This window comes from Prenolepis imparis, unplaced genomic scaffold (genome assembly GCF_030444845.1).
Source record: "Prenolepis imparis isolate NDT839.2.m4 unplaced genomic scaffold, iyPreImpa1.0 SCAF_12, whole genome shotgun sequence".
In the NCBI taxonomy this organism is placed as follows: Eukaryota; Metazoa; Arthropoda; class Insecta; order Hymenoptera; family Formicidae; genus Prenolepis; species Prenolepis imparis.
The window spans coordinates 3,402,919-3,421,129 of NW_028141170.1; the positions used below are offsets into that span (position 1 = coordinate 3,402,919).

At 42.7% G+C, this 18,211-nt stretch overlaps 1 protein-coding gene across 2 annotated transcripts in view; it reads right to left on the bottom strand.

Moving 5' to 3' along the window:
* Mamo (zinc finger protein 628-like) overlaps positions 1-18,211 on the bottom strand; it is a 250,285-nt gene that overhangs the window by 208,703 nt on the left and 23,371 nt on the right. The window lies entirely within an intron of this gene.

The window sequence follows — 18,211 nt, forward strand, 5'->3', positions numbered from 1 at the left end:
CGTGTTTGCGGACATGTATTCATATGAACTTTCCTCTTTGTTCTCTCCTAGGGAGTCTACTCTCAAAGTTATGCTAGTGTTTCAGAAATTCTCTCTATATTATCTACACCCCATCGTAAAATTTAATTCTTCTGAAAATTAATTTTAATCTATTTTTCGACGACGAAGTCTTGCTGCACTTATGTGTCAATATAGTAGATAGAAGAAAGAGCGCGACTTTTAATTAATTCTGTATTCCGTACGTTGTCTTCTTCGGTCGGAAGGGACACTTTAAGACTTTTCCCTCGCTTATCTCACCTTTGGCAAACCTCCGCGAATAACATTTGCATCGGCGAACGTAACGAAGGAGCTCTCACGTGCGCGATGTCGCGCGTGATATTATTCGCGGGTTAGCAGGGCTACCTAATTTCGCGATCTGATTAAGACGAGCGGCGCATTTTACGCGAAATAACGGAAAGTAACGAAGAGAGGCAGAGCGAGAGCGCGGTAAGCTGGCGCTTCAGCAGATTGGACCGAAAAGGAAAAAAAAAAAGGAGAAAGAAAGAAAAAAGTGGAAAACATCGGCTGAGCGAGCGAGCGAGCGAACGCTCGCGTATTTTAGTATGCAGATACGGAATTTTACGCACCGCGCCGACGATCCTGGTTAACCATTGATCGCGACGGTCAGATTTTATGCGGCCCGGCGCGGAAATTCCGATTATACATCCGCGCACGTGAAATATTCCCATCTCTCCGTGGGAGTCGGTCGGATTGGACTCGGTGTGCAAGTTTTCCGGAAATACAAGTGTACGTGCTCGCGCGAGGATTACTTTTTTTTTCTCCTATCTTTTTTCATGTCGCGTCTCTCACGGCGAATTCGTTCTTTAATTTCCGTTCCCGCGTTACTGACTCTCTCTCTCTCTCTTTCTCTCTCTCTCTCTTTACATATCGAATGCGCTCAGGAATATTCGATGATCGCGCGCGTACACGCAGTTTCGCGAAATACGTTTTCTCGACGCCGCGCGTAAATTCATTGCAAATTTATTCCTCGTATCGCAACTGGATGTATATCTGTGAGTTGATTACCGCAACTTGTCGCAAACTTGGAGAGAAATCGATAACTATTCCTCCTAGTGCTGTCCTGTTCTCTAGATTTTATTTTAGATCTTGCTTTAGTCTATTTTTATTTATTTAATTAAAACACTCAGCTAGCAATCCTTTTTCCAAAAATCGGAAATTTAAATAATGCGTGTAGCTTTTTATATATATCATCTCGATTAATGATTAACAAAAACATTTGAAGGGTAGTTGGTGCGAAAATGTCGCATTTATTTAACACGATGATTTCCATCGGAATTCTCTCTCTGTGCGAGGAACTCTCGCGAGTGCGCGCACGTATATACGGGAAACATACATTCTCCACCACTATTGTAAAGCTACAAGTACACATACACACGCACACACGAATATTTCGCACGCATCGTTAGGCGAGCGATGCGTGTGCTGCGTCGTAGCCGCAGCCGGCGCTTGTTCACGCGTTCGATGGTCCCTCCACACGTGCACGCGTGCGTGCATGGGTGTGTATGTATGCATGCGCGTGTGTATAACTCCGAAGTCGGAGTTAGGGGCAATAGAGAGAAAGAGGGATGAAGGGAGGAACAATAACAGTGCCGCGTTTTCGGGCAACGACCCGTCGCCATCCCTTCAACCTTCATCCCCGATGCCATGTTCTAAACCAACCGGCGATATACCCCACTGGTCTCTCTCTCATCCCCCCTTCCCCTTCAACTCTTGCTCTCTCCTCGCCCTTCGATGTTCGCCACGTATTCTTATCTACGTTTTTTTTCCTCTCTATCTCGTCTTTCACCTGTCGAGATGGTAACCCGCGCTCTCGTCGCGAAAAGAGAGGATATCAAGCGAATCGATAGTTTTATTGCATCAGCGAAAGAAGGAAGATGGGAATAGTAAAAGCGCTATTTGTGAGAGATATCGGCTTACGTCAATTATCACATTGGGACTTGATGTACGCAACGATATAGTGCATCTTTCTCTATATTATCGCGTCTTGGGTTCTAAAGACATTCTCATAGCTATAGGTATTAGAGAACAATATATTGACTTTTCTTCAATGTGCGCTGGAAAAAATTGATTATTAAAGAGCTTTATGATGATATACTAGTTTAATTAAAGCGATTTTTATTTAGATAAATTTTAATCGAAAGATTAATAATTATAATGATAAAATAAATAAAATTCAAATCTCGTGTAAAAATCGAATCGTTAAATATGTTAAAAGGAGTGCTTTGAAGGGAATCTTTTTGAATGAAGGAATATAGTCTATTAAATGTCTATAAAAAAAGGAACGATCGTTAGAGGCGATTGACGAACGAGCACTTGCCACGCAACGATGCACGTCCGACTGCCAAATCACTTTCTCTGCTTTAATTTGCGCGCTGTAACGTGCATGGAACAACCGAAAATAGCGTGATGCGAGGGCGGTGCGACGGAGGGGAAGGAGCGAGAACCGATGCGGTGTAGAACCCTCGCGTTTATCCTCGGACGGGAGCACTCGAAAATTCGAGGGTCCCAACGCGTCCCTCGAGAGACAAGTGGCGTTGACGCGCGAACGCGTCGGTTATTGCTCTGTACACGCAGTCGTTTTCGGCTATGGAACACGTACAAAGTCGCGATAATTATATTCCATCACATTCACGTATACCGATGCAAAGTAAGAATTATATACTTCAAATATTCAAGTTATTCGAGTGAAAAAGATAAGTAATGTAAAGCACGTTTCTTCCGTAAAAAGAGACTTGCAAAGAGTGATGGTAGGAAATAATGATAGGAAACAATCCATCTATGTATGGGCAGAATTATTTTAGATAAGCAAAAAATTAGGAATAAAAAGACATACTTTTTACTTAAAAAGTCTTGTCACTACCGCATAAAGTATTAGGGACGACTTTTTAATGAAGAGAGAGAAAAAGAGAGAAAAGCTTTGAAAAAATTTTTAAGAGAATATAAACAGTACAATAAAATAGTATTTTTTTCTATTAATTGTTAATGAATTTTAACAGAATAATTAATTAAAATTCAATTACTGGGAGGAGGAATGAGAATCTCATATGGAATTTTTTCGCGGAGAATGTGAACTTGGAAGAGCTCTAAGAATTTGTTAGAAAAAATTGAGACTGTAGCATACTCGGGACGTCTCTTACGATAGACTTACGTGTCTGTTACTTTTGCTTCTTTCCTTCTTCTTTTCCCCGAAGAATAATGTCGGCGAAAAGTGACGACGAGCGTAGACGGCACTTTAGCGTGCAAATCGGCAAGACGCGGGACGGACGGCGATTTATTGCAGGACGCGTCCGACCGTCTCGCTCGTCGCCGACGAATTGTGAAATCGTGACGACGAGGAGTTGGCGACGCCGACGACGCCGACGATGACGACGACGACGACGACGACAACGACTTCGGCGGGCAATTTCTGAGGGACCGATTATCTCTTTTCTCGGGGCAAAGTTTTACGCCCCGATCCCGAATATTATCGTCTCTCCGGCCCGTTGTCTGACGAGCAAGCCCGGTGTGAACGAACTCTGGTTCGGGTCTGTCCCTCAAATTCCCTCCCTCTTGCGCACCGGTCGACTGCCCTCTCCCTCTAGTCGGCCCCCTCGCAGTAGTAAAGTTGGGCGGCCAGACGGATATTCGACGTCGTGCGTGCCCGCTGTCCCCAAGGAGGCGAAGGGGAGAAGGAGGAAAAGGTTGATGGCGGGTTTGCGCGGATCAAGCGGGATTGCGAGAGTGCGCGATTCACGTTTGTCGACGGAATTCGACCTCGCGCCGGAGGTTGACAAAGGCCGAGTGCTCTGGATCAATTATCGTAATTATGTCATTTCTCTTCCACAAAGTCTACGCGCGCTCGAGCCTTTGATGATTCGAAGAGTAATTGACCGGACGTGTATGATTCTCCTGGAAACCCCACCGGGGTATATCGATGGGATAAGTAGATTGTTTGTGTTTGCAAATCGTTGAATGCGAATAAAAATCTTTCGCCTTAGTTATATGTTTCTGACAGAATCCTTTCCGAAAATTGAAACATATCCGTGTATATTATGAGTTTAAGATTTATTTAAGAAAATTAAATATAAAATTAACATTTTAAATTTCACTTTGTAATCATTCGAAGACAAAAGTCGAAATTAATTTTTTTACTTCTTTAAATCATTCAATTATGAGCGAATTGAGCTTGCGAACTGTAACATTGCAAAACATATAGACGTACGACGTTCACGTTTAATGCTTTTCGAAAGAAAGAGGAAAAGACAAGGGGGGGGGAGAAAAAAGAGGAAAAACACGACGATGAAATTTCGATGCGCCGAGGAAGCAGACGCGAAGACGCGAAGATCGTCCGATTCTCGACGGTATCACTGACTTATACGTTGCTAGGAAGGAATTCTGGACACGCTTAGCCGGCCACAGTGGACGAACGATAAAAAGCGAGAAACGTGGGGCATTTTATTTCTCGCCCCCGGTATATAGTGCGCTGTCCGCGTACGCAGAGCTTCGTGAAAGCTCCGAGAAGATTCCGTTTACGGGCGACGTGCCTCGCGAGCAAAATGGAGAACCCCGGTGGACGCATATCCGTTGTGCGTGAGCGAGACTGGCACACAGATCAACCCGATCCCCTTGTGTGCACGCGTATATATATACGGTACGTATCGTCTATCTAGAGCGCTGGCCGGGAGGATGAGAGGGAGGATGAACCGTCCGGGGATTTTGATAGAATAACGAAGAGGGAGACTCGCCACGTCTACCTAACGAAATGAAAAACGATAGCATCCTCGCATCGAGAAAATTCAGCGAAAACGCTTGACACAATTATTTCGAGAGCACTTCTTTTTTGCCATACTGTGAGATAACGCGGAACAAGAGGGAGGGAACAACTGACATCTCTCTTTTTTCGTCTTTATTTCATTCACTAGCTTTCTATGGGGGGAGGATCATATAAATCTACTATAAATAAAATAATCTATATCGATCTATATAAATAAAATAATATTTTTGAAATTAATCGGTCTCAATATTTTGATTCTTTTTATCTCTTTCTGCGGAAATTGATAGCAGATTATTCTCAATCAAGTTACATTAGATTGATTTAAAATTTTCAGATAATTTGCAGTCTCCGTTATACGCGTAAGATTCAAGAAAAACACGAAAAGATAACGTCATTCGGTTTATAGTCTTTGTAGAGATTGTCATTTGTCGAAGAAAAATATTAGCATTCCTTCGTTTTTGCGCCAGTGTGGCAGAATTATTTGCGGTATAAAAGTACGTATATACATTGTGTATCTTCGACAGTCGTCGAAGAAAATCTCATCGGACAGCAGAAAGAGACCCGACACCCCCGTCGAATCGCTCGGCCGAATTTATATACGGCGTAAGGCCGTCGTAAAACCGCCCTTACAAACAGCGCACCAGCGGAGATGTCGTTGTACGCGGGGACTGTGGTGCGTGCATGAGAGCCGAACGTCGCGCGGGGGTGGTTGACCACCCACCCAACGAACTACCACCCACCCCTCGCGGCCCTTGCGGCCAGAAGGAAGCGAAGGTAGAAGCGCGGCGGAGGTTTGGATAGGGTGGCGTGGGAGGTAAGCGAGGAGGCAGAAGAGGAAACGGGGGTGAATGGGAGGAAAGGGAGGAAATGTGGCAGGGTCGTTTGGATGAGAGGAGGCGAGGGGTCGAAGGAGGGTGGGAGCGCGGCTTGCGTCTGGTGGCGCGACTTGACCCCGGTTGACCCGAGACTCCTCTTTCCTCCTTCTCCACCTTCTCCGTCCCTCCACTTCTTCCACCCCAACTTCCCGCGCCTCCCTGCGCCGTTCTCTCTAGCCTCATGCCCTTTTCTATCTGTCTGTCTGTCTCTCTCTCTCTCTCTTTCTCTGTTCCGTCGTCCACCCTCCCTCTTCTCCTCTCGCCCGTCCGATGCCCTGCGCCGCGTCTTGCCCACCCCGCGCCGCCATGGGTAATTATTGATGTGTCCGCCGCCGTCGCGCACGTTGCCGCCGCCGCCTGCGCCTTCTCTTCGGGATACGGCGAGATCGGGAGGGTATCGTGGGTGTAGGACAGAAACTCGAGATACGTTGCATGCGTTAATCCGAGGATGGCACTTGTGATGATACGCCATCCTAGATACTTTTTGACTTTTAAATTTTTGTCGCTCGGATTTATTTATGCTTTCGAGTAAAGAGCGTATACTGGTATACTGAACAGGTGTGTAAACCAGAGGGAAATTGATTAATTGTGTATTAACTAAGCTTAATTAAGTCATTGTGTAGCATTCAGGAACAATGTTGATAATGTTCAACTACAAATAAATGAAAAAAAATCAATAAAAAAATTTTTTTTTAATTAAAAAATAAAAGATAAAAGAAGGAGAAAATATTTCAATGAATTAAGCGCGAGAGATATGCATTTATCGCGACAATATTTTGATGTAGAAGAGTGATCCACAAATCTTCAAAAAAAATCTTATGATGCTGGGTCTTTTTAAAATTTATTTATACTACTTATAAAATATTATTTTTTTTAAACGATTTGCACTGTTAACTAGAATGCATTGAACGGAGATAAAAAAAAGAGAAACACGAATTCGTCGTATGCACAATGTTGTGTTGGCAAGCAAGGATTCGCGAGAAACTTTAGATAGAGTTTCAACTAGTAACTTTGTTTTTTAGCATTTATCGGTGAGTGTTGTTTTCGTCTTTTAAATTGTTATAGCGAACATAACGATATTTTCTTATTGATTGATTATTTTACATATTGTCACTTTTATTATTAAATAAACATTTCGACTACGAATAGGTACTGTACGTTGATCAATTATAAAACAAACTCTATTATTATCATTTTGTTGAATATTTTGATAGTTAATGATAGGACGAAGAATCGTGCAAATATGTAATAATAGTATATCCGCGAAAAAGATACTTTGTAATCAATCTCGTCGTAATCGTGCTACAATAATCATTGTGTGCTTCAAATGACGGTGCAATTAGAAGAAAAATGCTCTCGCAAAAAGCTCTCTCTCTCATCCTTTTATTAATTTACACGATCGAGCGCTCCTCTTATCCTTCACTGCGCACGGTAAGCAGATTAATTCGCATTTGAAATCCGCATAATGCCGAGCTCGCGCGACGTTCCCACCGTCGTGTCTGAAAAACACGTTGTAGACGAACAGTTATCGATCAAGTTAAGTCGACAAAATGGGTAGCCTCGTTAAGGAACTTCGTTACACCGTGCCCGCGTCGCCGCCTCCGTCGTTTCTGGCTCCTTCGCCGACTAGCTGCCGCTAGTCAAAGTAGCTTTCAAACTCGAAACTTTCCACTTTCCTAGTAAGTAGTAGTATACCAGTCAAGTAGCAAGGTTATTAGGCGTTGTAATCGTCTGTTATGTCGCGGAGACTCTTCCGTCCTGCTTGCTATACGTTTTCGTCCATGAAATGAGAAAAAAAAATCCTTCGTCTTTAATGACGATGCCTCGGAAATTTCAGACTGTCTCGCCGATCACCCGTGATCGTAAATTCTCTTAAGACACACGTAAAACTTGTTCCGATATATATATATATATATCGCCGGATCATTTAGCCTCGTTGAAGCCTAATTCCCTTATTTCGCGACACTTTACGCGGCAGGTCTCTATACGTATGTTAAGGATCCCACTTGGAAAGTGTGATCATTCTCTCGTAAAGTTTCGCAGTAGTTTCCTAAACTAAATCATCGCCGAGCGACAGAGATATCGAAAAATTCTTTCCCCCCCCCCTCTCTTCCAACCCGATAGCTTCATTCTTTCGGTCCATGGGTGTGTGATCTCGAAAATAGAATCACATGACGTCCCTCGAAATCGCGCGCGCGTGGCGTCGCATCCTCCCCTCGGAAACCGGTGCGAATCGGACGAGCGCGCGCCCATTCATCCCCGTGAATGCCGCGTTTACATGCATAATGTCGCCGCCGTAATGCGTTTACCACGTCGGCCGTGGAAGAATTATGCTACCGGTTAAAAAGAGCAATTTTCTCGTGGCTACATTAAAGTGAGAAAAGACTGTTGAAAAGAGAGTGAAAGGGAGGGGGATGGAAAAGAAAGAGAGAGGGAAAGAGAGGAGAACGAAGAGGCAGATTGAAGCGGGGAAAGCAGATGAAAAGAAAGAGTGAGGGAGAGGATACAGAGGGGCAGAGGTTCAAGAGGATGGCGATGAGGAAGGGGTTCAATGAGGGGGAGGAAAGGGGGGCAAAGTGAACAGCGTTAAATACCCGCAGCTCGACGCGACCCACTGGCACACTGTTTCCATGCAAATTCTGTTTACTCTCGGTTCCTCTCCCCCTGTTCTACTTCTCTCCCTCCTCCCCATCTATATATATATATATCTCGTGTTCTCTCTCTCTCTCTCTCTTTTTCACCATCACGATTCACGTAGTACTCTCGTCCTTCGCTCTCCTTTTCCACCCTCTCATGAAAAGCGATGCGATGCGCGACGCACGTGTGCACACTCCATTTGCACCACGCACCTCCCCCCCCCCCCTGGTCCCCTTTCTCTATATCTCGCCTTGCTACGAAACCTCGTCGTTCCGCTCTTTATATCGATTTCGTCATTCTCATTTACGTGTAATAAGTATTTCGAGATGAAACTGATTGCAAATATTTCTCAAGGATTGCAATTATCTTATGATTCATTTACACATTTTTTGCAACAATGATAAAAGACTATGATTAGAGATTGTAAATAAGATAGAAAGATGAAAATGAACCAGACGTTTTTTACGACTAAAATATTATTAATTTACTGACATTTTTAAGAAAACATTTTAATTAGTCAGAAAAAATTTGTTGATAAGACTACCCTCGTATATACATATATGAGCAATTTTTTTACTGACTATAACACATTTGTACTTTCGCCATCCGATAACTTTAGTCGACTTTATTACGTTCGAAAATCTTTTTAGCAATCAGCTTATCGTGCCTCTTGATCGCGATCGCAACAGTATATCGCATCTGCTACGTAACGAATACATTGCTGCTAGCCGTCGACCTCGCGCGAGCTCCGCGAAAGCAACCACCGGGCAATTGGCCACGCTTGCCATTTGTAACGCTTAAAGCGCAACGATGCAATTTTCTCGCGTGGTCGATGCAGGCGCGAGGCTCTCTCGTCGTCTTTCGTGCAGGCCGCGGCCAAGTGCTGGCGAGGGTGGTTGAACCTCCCTCGACTGATTGTGAGACGGCAGGACACGCCGACGGGGTGGTTAGTGGCGCGCGGGGGATGACGGCGGGCCACGACGTTATAGGCACCGCTGCTTTCGGCAACCGCCGGAGACGACGGGGTTGCGTGTGAGTCCGACGCGAGGCCTCTGCGTGCGTCGCTCTGAATCGCGAGGTGATTGAACCCTCGCAAAAAGCTGCTCGCAAGCTCAAAGCCGCCCGCTAGCTAGGGCGGCGAAGGAAGGGCGAGACACCGCAAGAGGGACTCGACACGACGCGTTCTGTGTCCTTTTTTGTCCCTCCCTCTTCTCGCTTATATTCGTTCCACCGGTGCGGCTTTCGTCGGTGGTAGCGAAAGACCCCCGTGATAGAAGTGGCTAGGTCTAATCTCACGGGACGCGCGGTGGTTTTGTAAGCCAGTAGTTCTCTCTTTCTGCATCATGCGTACACGCACACGCGATGAGCTCGTGTGCATAGTGGTCTAGTTGGCGCACGAATTTCGAGATGACGTAAGGTGTAGCGAGATTATATTAAGTCAGGCAAAGTGCGGGTTACGATGTAAGACATGGAGAGATTGCTTAATATTTTAGAAAGTAATTTGCAAGCTTAAATTCAGTATCCGCAAAGTTGACTATGTCCAGCTATATATTATTTAATTTTCTGGAAGAGTTACATGCCGGTACTATTACGATATTCGAATGACGATTTCGCAAATGTGTTTGGATTAGATGATGAAATTGTTATCGGAAACACTTCTTCTCGCAACATTTTTACATAAGTTGATTATGAATATTCTTGCTGGATTGATATTATTATTAATATTGTTTCACTAAAATGGTCTTATGTGTATAAGACTCTTAATGTATTCTTAAATAATTCGAAAAATATCGATTTAATAATAATAATATTCTATGCATAATAATAATAATATTCTATTTTATAAATTTAAAAAAAGTATTAGCAAATAAAATGTTCAACTATTCAATCGGAAACTACCATATTGCTATATGGGGTATCATTTATATGATAGTGATATATTTTATAATTTTACATCAGTACTTTATTTTACAAATTTTTATGCTATCAATTATTTTGAAAATTGTTCTGTCAATAAAATTATAAAAATATCAATCTAATGGAATATTTCGAATTTTCTTCGATAATCTCTCGGCTGCGACGCCGTGAATTAAAACGCTCGAAAATTTCGATCGGAAGAAAAGCTCTATTCTTTATATTCGTCAACGCTGCAGCAGCGTCGTAAGAACGAACGAAATGTTCTCTGCGTTACGTCATTGTGCTCACCGACACAAGTATAATCCATGCGATCGTATGCGGGGGCCGGTCTTTTACACAGGGAGGGAAATACGACAAGGAGCTTTTCGTCCGCGTCGCGTCTTTCCTCTCGTGTCCTTAGGAAAAAGGACGTCTTTATCTCCGACCGACAGAGATGAGGTTCCTTGGTGAGGAACGTGGATGACGAAGGGAAGAGAGAAGGAGGTGGAAAAAAAATTACGACGAGCGCAGCTCGGGATAAAAGGGAAGTCGACGAACCCGGGTCCCGTCGTTCTCATTATCGTCTCGGCTTCGATTGTTCCGGATCGGCGGCAACCGGGTACACGCTCTATTCCGCTTCTATGCGATTCCTCTGGTGTTACAAAGAACCGGATGTATATATGTATGTGTGTTTGACCTTTTCTGAATATATAGAACTAAAATACATGTATTTTGATCGAATTTTATCTCCTCAGCAATTCATGAACAACTTTTACATTTAAATCCAACTTATACTATCTTTTAAGGGACATTTATTTTATAGGACTATTTTCTTTAATTATTCGTGAAATTGAGAAATCCTACTTTTGAAAAATTAATTTACGATAGTTTCACATATAATAGTGATGAGTATGGATTGAGAGCAACTTATATATCAATTTGTGCAGATGTAATTGGGACAGTAAAAGAATATAAGTAAGGGTAGGGAGGAAAGCGTTACGGTATGTCGGTCGATCTTTGATTATGTCCGACAAAGCCCGTGATATTAAAGACAATTACAGTCTCTAGTGAAGGAATCTATATTGTCTATCTTATATTCCTCCGCTTTCGTCCGATCCGACTCTTTGTTACTTACGGAAGCATGAACGCCGTCAGAATTTTTCTTAATCCTTGTACTTAACAAGAGAGAGATTTTATAAGAAATCTGTATTTTATTATTTAGCTATTTAGTAGCTAAAATAATTTTTTAAATTCTCAAAATTTCGATTAAAAATCTTTGGCAAGCAAAAAATTAGAAAATTTTACAGAGATCAATTATATATCGAATGATGCATCAAACTGCAATGACTGACTTGAAACATCGATGAAACAGAGCGCTATTTCATTTCATTTTTAACCACCTTTTCACGCTTGCATTTATACGTTCATGCTAATCCCATCTTTACACCGACGTAGACACGTAATCGCGGAAAACAAGGGGAGCTTTCGCGTCGATATATCGCGATTTACAGCCCGCTGGACTTTCGGCAGGTGTATCGATTTCTAAGTTAACGGCGTGCTTACGTGCAATACGACGTTCCGCATCGTCGATGCGATGCACGCGGAGGTTACGAAATTGCCAGGCTCAGCACTACGGAAGGAGAGGGATTGACAGTAGGCAGTGGGATACACATGTGAGGCTGTTTCGTTAAAAAGAAACCAATAACTGAGATCATGTTGGTTTACTTTAATATTGACTTCTATCTTGCTCCGATAAAAGTGCAGACAGACAAAAAGAAAGAAAGCTTAATTTATTCTATTCTGGTAAAAATATTATTGAATAAATATTATATAGAAATCAATGCAATCGAATATATTAGGATATAATTTGTTAAAAATATTCTTTAAAAGATTTAAGAACACATGCTACAAAAAATCTGTGTGATATATTAATTTTGCAAAGAGCATCTTTGTAGATAATTATATTCTGAAATGATTGCGCTGGCAAAAGAATTAATTTCTTCGTCAAAAGCTGTACGAGTATCTTTGCAAAAAGTTTTGCTGTCGCGTTTCGCGATATGACAAGTTCATCATTATTATTTTCGAATTATAATGTCGCTTCGTCATTTTTGAACGATCGCATACGCGTGCTGCATTTACAAAAGAGAGTACACACAATATATACGTGTTTCTCTCTTGTCGCAAGGAAACTATCCTCTGCGCGTCGTATCGCGGTAACAGTTGTATACTCTACCGTGTGCGTGAATAAATAAGGAGCGTCTCGGACGCAGCCGCGTGTCCGGTCGCACGCACGGACACATACACCTTCGCGGAAGACTGTAACTCGGAAGCGAGGCTCTCCACTGAAACCGAGCGCAGTCTCATTAATAATGGAGACAATTCTATTAGAATGCGAGGAGAAGAGAGGGTGGACGGTGCCGGTGTGTAGGCAAAAGGGAGGGTGGGTCGAACGACGATGCACGCCACCTTTCAGTGTCGCGTATATGTCTGGGTGCGTGCGTAATGTGGTGTGAGTGCGTAAACGTAGGAAAGGGGTGAATAACTCGCTCCGGGTGAATCAATCGCGCGACACACTCGAGATACACACGAGTGAAACAAGATTGTCTCGAATAATCTGTCTCGTCGAAATAAGCTGATTGAAGAAGCGACTATCCCTTCATTTAATCGTCTTCGTTTATGATTATGATGTGTGTTGCACGATAGTTATAATCGAGTATAGCATACTATGTTTAATTTTTTCTATTGTGTCGAGATATATATCTGTGAGGATTACTAATAAAATTCATTAAAGCGATCGATATCACTGACATATTTAAGCAGAGTTCGATGTGATTCTAACAATGGAGAGAGGATAATCCAATAATGATTATTTAATCGCGTCAGAAGCGCGATAGCGTTTTATTCAATTTGACAAGCAGCGGCGATCAACGTGAAAAGATATACTTAGCTTCTCTGCTCTCGATTGTCAGCGAGATTCTCGCTTGAAATCAAAAAACAAGTCCGCATCGATTTTTAATTAGTATCCGAACAAGCCGTTTTAATGTAGCTGATTTTCCACGACTACTTAAATTCACGAATAATTAAGCATTCGAGATAATATAGAATTTATACGACGCAATAGAGATTACGTCTCCATTAAAATGCTTCGATCGAATTAATATAATAAGCAAAGACGAAGCGATTCATAATATATCGGAATCTGAGAGTTACCGCAAGTATAAAAAACGATCATAATGAGGAAACTCTCAAAGGAGATATAAAACCGTTTGGATATGTCGGCTTGACGTGCTCATTTGCTTTTAGCCATCATTAAAACGCGCTTCGCGAAGCGCGATTTGCCCAAAGTTAAGGGACAACGTTGCGTGCAATTGTAGCCCCTCGATCATTATCGCGAGACATTTCGCTGAATGAACGTTCCCTCGACTCAAAAATCTGAATTAAGAGTGACGTGAGATCGCCCCGTGGCGTAAGCTAGGTAGGTGTTAGTTTCAATACATCGAGAGTGTGTGCTGTAGGCGTGTTAGCCGAACGAACAGGTAATTTGCGGAGCGAACGTGCGTACATATGATACGCGCCGTTGAAAAACATCTATTTATAAAGCCGGGGTTACGCGGGATTAGATCGTAGGACGGGGGGGGGGGGTAATTGCGTAATAATGCCGCCAATTTGAGGAAAACTTCTTTTCGCGTGAGCCGCGATGCACGGGCGTGTACGTGTGTTCGTGGGCCAGGAGCTATCATCCTTCCTCACGTGAAGAAACGACGCGAGCACTCGTACGCGCGCCGCGTTCATAAGATAATTGCGTAATCTACTCATGCACACAATCAACCCCCCGCAAACGCTATCCCGCGGATCTCTCTCTCTCTCTCTCTCTCTCTCTCTCTCTCTCTCTCTCTCTCTCTCTCTCTCTCTCTCTCTCTCTCTCTCTCTCATTTCTTCTTTCCTCTTTCATCCGCGTGCATGCATCGGCCGCGGTGCACGCGGTTTACACGCATCAGCCGGCTCGCATAGCTACGCGTTATATGCACGCAGCAGCTCACCTCACGCTCCGCAAAGTGGGAAGCGGATTTATCGCGCCTTACCCCGTTGCGAGTAATTATTGCAAACTCTACGAAGTTCGACGCACGCTGATGGATCTGTGATTGGCGTGAGAACATGATGACGCGGGATAACCGAAGAATGAATGGCAGGAATCTTCGAAACTTGCATAACTTATCATTTTCGATAAGTATTTTCAAAGTATAAAGTAATACAGCGCGTGCGAGAGAGCAAAGGGACACCTTGATAAAACTTATTGTTGGACCGGTCTGTTGTTACACACAAAGGAAACACGACAATCGAGATTGTGCTCGATCGCGAGACATCTAGATCGGTCAATACACTTCAAGGACGGCGGACAAAGAATGACGCCGCTCAGGACGAGAGGAGTCCAGGACGGAATCGATTGGTCCCGCTTTTCTCGCGATCGGCCGATCCGCTCAAGTGCGTTCGTAGCCTTTCGACACGTGTATCCTGCGTGCGTTTCTCATGCCTGCGCGGAATCTACCTGCCTTGCCTGTCGGCGGAGTGCAAGAAACGCAAAAAGGACGAGGCCGACGCGTCGGTCTGATAAATCGTCTCTCACGCATCCGCTTCTCGCGAGAGGAGATGAGGTCGTATCGATGGTGCGAAGATTGAAGCGCTCCGTGAAAGAGAGAATGTGCGTCGGAGAAGAGTACAGAATCGTTTTTCTCCAATGTTGGTACATCGCATCTCACGATACAAAGTGAGAGAAACCTGTGTACGCGCGATATCATTATTGAATTTTGATAGTGCAAGTATTAAGAGTTATATACCTGGATAGAGACATTTTTATCATTTTTTTACGAATATAAATACTTGCGATATAGTTATCGAGGATTTGAAATGCGTGAAAAAATAAGAACGATAATATTTATTACTATTATTTTGTTTTCATTTAATAATGTTGATTAAAATGAATTAAGACTATCTTACGATATCGATTTGAAAAATATTTGAAAAATGTAAATTTTAGCAAGATTTGAGAAATGTAGAATATATATATATATATATATATATATATATATATATATATATATAGAAATAATATAATATTTTTACGGATTGCCTCGAAAGTTTTGCGACACATAAACTGAAAGGAATCAGAGCATACCGATGTCGGGAATCGGAGCCAACTGCGCGTATCACACGAGATAAAGGACCAGCGTAAATCGATGAAACCCGAGAATTTATTGGAGAAATTCTATAAATGATACCCAGATAATACAAACAAATATATAAACGATGACATACGTCACATGCATAAAAAAATATCGGATATTTGGCGAGAAAAACCGAATCGACATCTTTTTTTCTTAAAACGCGCATAATTACAAGATGTCTCTAAATATTTGAGGTTGAAGTTTTATAGCTTTCTTCTCATATTTTGAAGAATCACCGATGCATTCGGTCAGCGAATGAAGCATACGATGAAGAAACGAACGAACGGAGAGACAAAAATAGTCAGTCGGGTATGTCGTAAGCCGACGAAGAGAGATCAATAGCGATCGATTGTACGCTGATCGGAATTGCAGATGAGTGGTATTTATGGTGCACGATTCGTGTAAAAATCCTCGCGTATTTTGCGAGAACAGAATCTCTCGCGCGATGAGAGATGTCGATGAGAAGGGCATCCAGAATGATCCGGATGGACAAGAAAAGAGAAGAAGATAGAAAGACAAGAAAACGGAGCCTGAGAGAAAGGAAGGAAGGGACGGAGCAAGAGAGATACATCGCGCGCGTCTGACGGGCGCCCAGGCATCTTACGTCTTGCGTTTAAGATACGGAATCGGGAGGCTGGGGAGGCTCTGATGACGCTAGCCGGACCCGGACCTAGGTGGCGTAACGGAAGAGAAGTGGAAGTCCGTGGAAGGAGGCGCGCACAGACGGCGGTATCGACCGACGCTCCGGACCTGCCCCACGCCGCTCTCTAACAACGCCACCACATCGCCACCCGCCGCCACCGCCGTCGTGTTGCCCCACTATCACACTGCACCGTCTTGCCTTTCGTTCACACGCTCTCGCACACCGGGGCGAGCGGGCGCAAAGACGCGCGTTAGATCGCCGACCGCCAAGACGATGCGAAATGCGTTTCAAGGTGGAGACTGGCCATTCAGTTGCTATTAAAATGTTCTAATTAGAAATAAAATAATTATATAATTTTTGTCAATTAATTGGATTGCAAATTAAACCAAAGGGATTGCTTATCTACGACATCTACGACTAATAGTTAAATTGTATTATTTTACAATGACATATGAATGACGGGATAACGTACACGTCAAATAAAAGCTCAATGACCGACCAAAAAGTTAGATCGCCGCCAAGATGATGCGAAATGTGTCTCAAGGTGGAGATCGTCATTAAATTATTATTAAAATATATTATAATTATTAATAAAGTATTCTAATTAAAAAACATAATTAAAATATAATTAGTATCGATTAATTGTAAATTAAATTAAAGGGATTATCTTTTGATCTTGATTTGGTTTACGACATAGACCGATTTAATAGCTATTTCTACAATGCCATCATGAATTACGGGATAACGCACACGTTAGGGTATCATATAGAAGCTCTCAAAGATCGACCAAAATATTAATACCTTTTCGAAGCGTCTCTGTCGGCGTTTATTTCAGAACGGTATCGTTAGAATGTATTAAATTTCACGTCTATTATCGTATCATGTCTGTTGAGAGATAATGCGGGATTGTACATTGTTGTATCATTAAAATATGATAACGATCGATATTACTATCAAATCGAAGATGCGAGAAAACAAAGACTATATTTCATAGCGTAACTAATATAAGTAGGCAATATTTACGTGAGGCGACAATTGTTCACAAATAGATATACGATCCATGTGACTTTTCAAGTGTGCCGTTTCGGAGTGTAGTTACGATCTATCCTACTCCCCCATCGGCATCCTCGGCATAACTTTAAAGGGTATGGAATATCACCGGAAACGAGACAGTTAACACCCTGCTGACTGCAATAAAGAGCGAGACGGAAATGGATGTGAGATAGAGACTGCGAGATCGCCAAGTAAATTCTCATCCCTTGATAATCTATCGTTAATCATTTGTCGATTCTCTTTCTCGTTGGGTGCAAATCGTAATTCTGTGGTTTGTTATCAGTTCAAACGCACTCTGCGTTAAGATTAAATAAATAATATAAATAATTAATGTTATATTTACTTATCTATAATCTATAACATTACGCGACAAAGTTGTTGTTTGTTACGATAGGATTAACGATTATTCTCGAGTATTTGAACGTGAAATATAATTGACATAAACTTATTCGCCATAATTAAGAGTTATTAAAAATTGTTGGTAAAATTGCAAGAGGATATAACAGATTTCGGTGTTTCGGAATTAAAATTTATCCGATTTTGAATCGGCAAACTCTACGAAGAGTCTGCGAAAATAAGAGTTTTCTAATGCGATTGCAAAGGTAAATTAGCGAATATACAGGATAATCAGTAATTGAACGGGACGACAGCGAACGTTGACGGAGTTAATGCCGTTAAGTGCATCACGGAACGTCGTCCCTAGACGGCTTTAAAGATGCGATATATGCAGGTTACGTTAAACCTTGAAACGCGATATCCGAGAGTACTTGACCACCATCCCCGAAATGGCTTTAAAGGGAACGTAATATTGGCGGGAAGAAGGCAGTTAATGCCGCGCGCCGGTAGTCGTAAAGAGTAGGACAAAGAGCGAGGGGTGGCGAAAACGGGATGAGGAAAATGGGGCGGAGGGACGGAAGAGTAGTCGGGACGGCGGATGAGTCTGCCACCCCTCGATAGTGTGTTAAGCAGAGCCTCCGCGCGCGATACGGGGCCAGGTTTATGATGCAGTCTCTCCCTAGTCTAGACGCAGCTTCCCCATTAAGAGCGTAATTATTTAAAACGACGACGGAAG